Source organism: Tenrec ecaudatus, chromosome 7 (genome assembly GCF_050624435.1).
Source record: "Tenrec ecaudatus isolate mTenEca1 chromosome 7, mTenEca1.hap1, whole genome shotgun sequence".
Lineage (NCBI taxonomy): Eukaryota > Metazoa > Chordata > Mammalia > Afrosoricida > Tenrecidae > Tenrec > Tenrec ecaudatus.
The window spans coordinates 66,452,153-66,460,097 of NC_134536.1; the positions used below are offsets into that span (position 1 = coordinate 66,452,153).

The following is a 7,945-nucleotide window of genomic DNA, read 5'->3' on the forward strand; positions in this document are numbered from 1 at the left end:
AATTCTGGCAATCTGTTAGGGGAGCCCACACAGTGACCGCTACGGACCAGGGAAGAGACCTAACAGGACCAGGAAAATTGTATTGTTCATAGAAGACTATGTAAAGCTTGATTATCTTTTGGATTTCCCAGGAAGCCTTTGTTGCTAGCTAGTATGTACTTAAACTGAAAGACAGAGGCACGAGGCGGGGGGAGGAAACCCCAATTTTCTCAAAATACATAGTAGAGGAGTTAGAGTTAAAAGTAGATCTAGGACCCCTGTGCGTGGAGGACCCCCTAAGCTCCATGATTCTGCAGCAGCCCCTGGAGCGAGGCCCCCCCCCCCGCCCCGTCGGGCCCAGCGGGACCTCCAAGCCACCTCAGGGGTGACCCTGAGCTTGGGCCCGAGGGAGCCCATGCACCAGCAGTTCCTGTCGCAAGACAACATGACCACCCACTTTTCTCAACGCAGCCTGCATAACGACCACCCCTATTGCTGCCCCCCCAGGGCCTTACCCTCAGCCCTGACTCCACTCAGGAATCCTTGCTCTGAACTGCTCCTGTGGCACTAACCTGGCAACCTCATCCCAGAGGCCCTCCGACTGCTGAGGTTGGGGGACCCTCCCAGCCCCCACTATCCCAATACTCCTGCTGCGGACATGATGGAACTCTGAGCGCTGGGGAGCTGTGTTCTGTCCCCTTCCCATACAGGAGACTACACTCCACAAAGGACAGGCCACCCTGCATCTTCAGTTGTCACAGTTCATCAGGCCACTAGGCACCGAACTTTCCTTCCCCCACCAAGTTGGAAGCTTAGGACGGAGCCCTGAGTGGGCGGATCTGGGAGCCATCGGACGCATTGAATAAAGACGCAAAGATGACCAAAAAAATAGATCTAGGACTTCTACTTCCAGACATCTAAGTTATCATAGATAATTGAGAACTTTTGAAAATTGCTTGCTTTGGAAACGGAAGCTGTTGGTCTTTGCTTTAAAAAAAATGGCGAAGTTAAGCAAATGTTAGCTTTAGAGAAAATTGCTAAAAGTGAGGGAGATTGACACATGAAGGGCGATTGATAAGGCAAATCAAGTTCTAGTATGATGGCCGAAATTCTCTTTCTTTCCCCTCCCCCAGCCCAATCTGGCGAATGCTTTCTTATCCAACACAATTGGAATGGACAGTTTCAAAGCTTATACAGTGAAATCGAAGACTTGTCTACAAAAGTGCTAAGTATTCATCTTAAACACTGCATTTGCACATGTCAACGAATGCCATGTTCCCGTCCCCTCCTACAGTGCATTGCCCTTCATTCCCAGTCTTTGGAGAAGACCAGCCTGCGTGGCAGATAGAGGGCAGTGAAAAGGAGGAAGATCCTCAACAGGATGGGCTGGCATGGTGGCTGTCACATACTTACAGTGTGAGGATGTGCCCGACCGGGACGGTGGCTATGGGCCGGGACCAACTTGATGGTACCCAACAATGACAAGAGGTAGAACCTGGACAGGATAGAGGTGGTGGTGGTGTAGAAGAAGCATCCGGATGCAAATTATGCCAAGTCACATCTTGGTGCACCTGGTGGCGCTGCTGGAACCAAGCAGCTCTGATCCCAAAGCAGAGCAAAGCTTTGAGCAGGTGAATACTGAGCAGACAGGGCAGGCTGACTGGAATGGGAGAAAAGTCAAAGAAAGCTAAAACACCGGCCCTGAGAGAGGAAGGAAAATGGTTTTGGTTCTTGATTTTCCTGTTCCTCGTTTTAGGCCCTGGGAGGTGATCTGGTGCGCCCTGTTCAAACCCCGCCCCCACACACAGGTCTTCACACCTGAAATGGTTCAAATGGGTTTATTATTCTCTGCAACCCAGCGTGCCCCCAGCAAACAATCTGTGTGGACAGTATGGTGTAGATCCTGCAGCCCGTCTAAATATTATTTTTTCAGTGGAATCATATTACAAAGTGTCCTATAGCTTCCTAGCCTCCCCTGCCCTTTTTTTCCACTTACTACGGTGAACCTCTTACCACTGTATCCTATCTGCAACTCCATGATCCCCAAATCTAGAAATACTGCACGTTTCTCACTCTCTATTCCAGCAGCTCCAGTTCAGTTCTCACCATGAAGGCAAACCGCACGGACATCCCACTGGTCTCTCCATTTCCAACTTCACTCGCTGCAGTTTTCAGCAATCCTGCTGCCCGCAGAACAATTCCTCTCTCAACTCCGTGCCATTGAATCAGTGCCAGCAGACACCCAGCCACACTAGAGGACAGGGTAGAACTGCCCCCGTGAGTTTCTGAGACGGTAACTCTTTAGGGGAGTAGAAAACCTCCTCTTCACCCCAAGGAGCAGCTGGTGCTTCTGAAATGTTGACCGAGCAGTTGGCAGCCAAAGTGTTAACAGTACGCCACCTGGGCCCCTTATCTCTGAGTCACCAATGAACCAAACCAAACCCACCGCCGTGTTTCTGTCGATGCATCGCACCCCTAAAGGACAGGGTCCAGCCACTCCTGCGAGTTTCTGACTGTAACTCTTTACGGGGAGTAGAAAGCCGTCTTTCTCCCGATCTGAATCACGGTCTTCCCACATTCATCCTTCCTTCCGGAAACGGCAGTCGGTCCCGCTGGCTACAGTATTTGTCTCGTTGAGAGTAAAGCCTCATCTGTGTTCCGCAGTAGGAACACTGTTTGGGTTCGAATGCCTCCCCGAGAGCTGATGGGAGCAGATGGAAGAACCTCTTTAAACTGAATCCCGAGGCACCTGCAGCCCTGAGGGTGACAGGCCAAGGTGCACGCTGTCTGCGCCAGGGTCAAGTGTGGGGCATGTCTCCCTCTTCAGTTGGGCACTGGGTCTGTGATTACAGCTGATCATGGAACCAAAATTAATTTCAGATTTACTGAAATCGCCTATAAAGTTTAAATTCTTGATCTCATAGAAACACACACACACACACACACATTTTACACAACAATGAGCAGATACTTAGCCACCTATCGAAGGAGGCAAAACAAGAAACAAGAAATAAGGATGGATCCTTCTTTGAAACTGTTATGCTGCCTCCGGAAGGCCAGGATAATGAGATTGCTTCACTTTTACTCTTTTCTCTTTTAGTTGAGGTAATAATAGAGTATATTATGATTCTCTAACTCCCTCTGCCATCCTGAGTTCTCCAAAACCACACCATTGCCGTCAAGTTGATTCCAACTCCATCGATCCGATGGGACAGAGAACTGCCCTAAAAAGTTTCCAAGGCTGTCAGTCTTTTACGGAAGCAGACTGTGGTGTCCCTGACCTTTCAGTCTGCAGCCCAGTCCTTTAGCCACTGCCCCACGAGGGTGTGGGTGTGAGGGTGGGACGGTGCACACGGTGACACTGACAGATGGCCTGACACTAACATGACTGTCTATGTGACAATATTTTTGTGCAGTGCTTCAGCAGAAATTATCTCATTAAAAAATCCTTAGTTACAACAACAAAACTATTTTTCATAGGCCCAGTTTACAACTTGTATCAATACACCACCAATAAGGCTCAAACTCTATGCTAATGTACACACACCGTGAGTCCACATCAACTCGTTGTCAGGAGTTTGATTTTTGGAGGGCAAGTGAATCAGAGCTGTCTTTCTCACCCAATGACAACACACAGAGTCCGTTCATTGTGTTTGCATCCACTGCATGTTGTCATGTGGTGTTGATTCCGACCCGTGCCAACCTTGTGCACAACAGAACGAAGCACTGCCCAGTCCGGCACCACTCTCACAATGGTTACTATGCCTGAACCCATTGGCACTGCCACTGTGCCAACCCACCTCATGGAGGGCCTTCCTCTTTTTTCGCTGTCCCTGCACTTGACCAAGCATGCTGTCCTTCTCCAGGGACAGGTCTCTCCCTACAACATACCCAAAGTATGTAATCCCAGGGCTTGAGTCAAGTTCACCTTAGTCCTTAAAGTAATATCCTTGCTTCTCAACACTCTAAAGCGGCCTCGGGCAGCAGGTTTACCCATCGCAGCCTGCCTTTTGATCTCTGGACTACTGCTTCCACGAGCCCTGGCTGTGGACTCAAGCGAAATGAAATGCTTGACACCTTCAATCTTGTCTCCATTTCCCATGGATGTTGCCTGTTGGTCCAGTTGTAAGGATGTTGGTCTTCTTGACATTGAGTTGTCTCCATACTGAAGGCTGCAGCCCTTGATCTTCCACTACACCGCAGGCACGACTGTCTCCATCACTAATTTTGGCCTATTTTTTAGTGTTTCCGCTACAATACCATGATATCAATAACTTATTTTTAGATTTAAGAATTATAGAAAAAGAAGGAAAAATATCAAAAAAAGACTTGCACTCAAGAACTAATAATGTCGTCCAGAGAGCAAGGAGGTCCTAAGGGAGCACCAAAAATAGACTGTGGGGCCAGGGCGTGGCACCCCATCAGACTTGACTGGAAAACACTCCTAAAGGTCAACAAACAGACAGAACTATTTACAGGCTTTTCTTTTTTTTTGTCATTGGTTATTTTGTCGCTTTGTTTTGCTCTGTCTTGTTTTTTTGTGCATATTATTATCTCTGCAGGTCTATCTAGATAAAATAGGCTACATAAACAATTTGGAGGAGAAAACAACGGGGCCAATGGTTCCAAGGGGACATGGGAGAGGTGGAGGTGGGGAAAGGAAGTAGTGTTGACCAACCCTGGGACAAGGGAACCACAAGTGATCCAAAATCAGTGGCAAGGAGGGTGTAAGAGGCCTGATAGGGACTGATCAAGGGCAATGTAACCGAGAGGAATTACTGAAACCCAAATGAAGGCTGAGCATGGTAGTGGGACAAGAGGAAAGTAAAAGGAAATAGAGGAAAGAACTAGGAGGCAAAGGGCATTTGTAGAGGTCTAAATACAGGCATGTATATATGTAGATATGTTTATATATGACTACGGGTAAATAAATCTATGCACATATATTTATAAGTTTAGTTTTAAGGTAGCAGAAGGACATTGGGCCTTCACTCAAGTACTCCCTCAATGCAAGAAAAAAATTGGCATTTCATGATGCTCACCTTCCCAACAAGATCGCTGAAGACAAATTTGTGCATAAGCAAATGTGATGAAGAACGCTGATGGTGCCTGGCTATCAAAAGATATAGCGTCTGGGGTCTTAGAGACTTGAAGATAAAACAAGCAGCCATCTAGTTCAGAAACAACAAAGCCCACATGGAAGAAGCACATCAGCCTGTGTGATCACAAGGCGTTGAAGGAATCAGCTATCAGGCATCAAAGAACAAAAAAATCATATCATTGTGAAAGAGGGGACCCAAAACCCATATGTAGGCAACTGGACATCCCCTTACAGAAGGGTTACAGGGAGGAGACAAGCCAGTCAGGGTGTAGTGTAGCAATGATGAAACATACAACTTTCCTTTAGTTCCTAAATCAGGGGTCCTCAAACTACAGCCCGAGGGCCACATGCAGCCCGCTGAGGATATTTATGCGGCCCTCTGGGTGTTTTTGCCCCTTTTGCTTTTTTTAAAAATTTCAAAATAAGATATGTGCAGTGTGCATAGGAATTTGTTCAAAGTTTTTTAAAAACCTTTTATTGGGGGCTCATACAACTCTTATCACAATCCATACATATACATACATCAATTGTTTAAAGCACATCTGTACATTATTTGCCCTAATCATTTTCAAAGCATTTGCTCTCCCTTTGCATCAGGTCCTCTTTTTGCCCCCTCCCTCCCCACTTCCCGCTCTCTCACGAGCCCTTGATAATTTATAGATTATTATTTTGTCATATCTTTCCCTATCCGGCGTCTCCCTTTACCCCCTTCTCTTTTGTCTGTCCCCCAGGGATGAGGTCACATATAGATCCTTGTAATCGGTTCCCCCTTTCCAACCCACTCACCCTCTACTCTCCCAGTATCGCCCCTTACACCCCTGGTCCTGAAGGTATCATCCACCCTGGATTCCCTGTGCCTCCAGCTCCTATCTGCACCAGTGTACAACCTCTGCTCTATCCAGACTTGCAAAGCAGAATTCGGATCATGGTAGTTGGGGGGGAAGGAAGCATCCAGAATCTGGGGGAGAGCTGTATTCTTCATCGGTGCTGTATTCTTCATCGCACCCTGACTGACTTATCTCCTCCCCTAGACTCCTCTGTGAGGGGATCTCCAGGGACTGATAAATGGGCTTTGGGTCTCCACTCTGCACTTCCCCCTTCATTCACTATGGTAAGAATTTTTTTTTTATGATGATGCCTTATACCTTATCCCTTTGGCACCTCGTGATCGCACAGGCTGGTGTGCTTCTTCCATGTGGACTTTGTTGCTTCTGAGCTAGATGGCCACTTGTTCACCTTCAAGCCTTTAAGACCCCAGACACTATCTCTTTTGATAGCCGGGCACCATCAGCTTTCTTCGCCACATTTGCTTATGCACCCATTTGTCCTCGGTGATCGTATCATGGAAGTGTGCAGCCAATGATATGATTTTTTGTTTTTTGATGCCAGATAACTGATCCCTTCGGGACCACGTGCTCACACAAGCTGGTGTGTTCTTCCATGTGGGCTTTGTTGCTTCTGAGCTAGATGACCGCTTGTTTATCTTCAAGCCTTTAAGACCCCAGACACTATCTCTTTTGATAGCCAGGCACCATCAGCTTTCTTCACCATATTTGCTTATTCACCTGCTTTGGCTTCAACAGTTGTGTCGGGAGGGTGAGCATCACAGAATGCCAATTTAATAGAAGAAAGTATTCATGCATTGAGGGAGTGCTTGAGTAGAGGCCCAAGGTCCTTCCGCCACCTTAATACTAAACCTATAAATATAGACACATAGATCTATTTCCCCATACTCATATATATATATTTGCATGTACATGTCTTTGTCTAGACCTCTATAAATGCTCTTTGCCTTCTAGCTCTTTCCTCTATTTCCCTTGACTTTCCTCCTGCCCCACTATCATGATCCGTCCCCACCTGGGTTACAGCTATACCTCTTCTTTACGTAACCTTACCCTGATCATTCCCTACCAGGCCTGCCACTCCCCCATCACCACCAATTTGGATCCCATGTTGTTCCCTTGTCCCTGGGTTTGTTAACACCACTTCCTTACACACACACCCCTCACTTCCCCCTATCCCAAGTCCCCTTGGAACTGTCGGTCCCGTTGTTTTTCCTCCAGGTAGTTCATCCAGCCTGTTTTATTTAGACAGACCTGTGGAGATAATAACATGCACAAAAGCAAGACAGAGGAAAACAAAGCAACAGTATACAACAAAACAACAACAACAAACCACTGATACATCAAGAAAGAAAAGCTCATAGTTAGTTCAAGGATCCTTTGTTGGCCTTTAGGAGTGTTTTCCGGTCCAGTCTGTTGGGGCACCACACCCTGGCCCCCAAGTCCACTTTTTTTACAGGGGACAGCACCGGAGACACAGTGTGCGAATTGCACCTGACCTGATCCCACCACACCAAGGCAAAGCACTGGGGGAGTGCAGCGGAACAGCAAGGGAATGGAGCGGCAAGGTCCCCAGGGAATGCTGAAAGTTGTTTTATTTTTAACTATAGTCTGGCTCTCCAATGGGTTTGAGGGACCGTGAAATGGCCCTGTTTAAAAAGTTTGAGGACCCCTGCTTCCTAAATGCTTCCTCTACGCTCCCCGCCCCCACTATCATGATCCTCATTCTACCTTACAAATCTGGTTAGACCAGAGGATGTACACTGGTACAGATAGGAACTGGAAACACAGGGAATCCAGGATGGATGATCCCTTCAGGACCAGCGGTGAGAGTGACAATACCAGGAGGGTGGAGCGAAGGTGGAGTAGAAAGGGGGAACAGATTATAAGGATCTACATATAACCTCCTCCCTGGGGGACGGACAACAGAAAAGTGGGTGAAGGGAGACATCAGACAGTATAAGATATGACAAATAATAATTTATTAACTATCAAGGGTTCATGGGGGTGGGGGCAGTGGGGA

The 7,945-nt window shown here is 47.3% G+C and overlaps 1 pseudogene; it reads left to right on the forward strand.

Moving 5' to 3' along the window:
• The first annotated feature begins 284 nt into the window (after window positions 1-284).
• Window positions 285-652, forward strand: LOC142452791 (host cell factor C1 regulator 1 pseudogene; annotated as a pseudogene).
• Window positions 653-7,945: the final 7,293 nt, after the last annotated feature.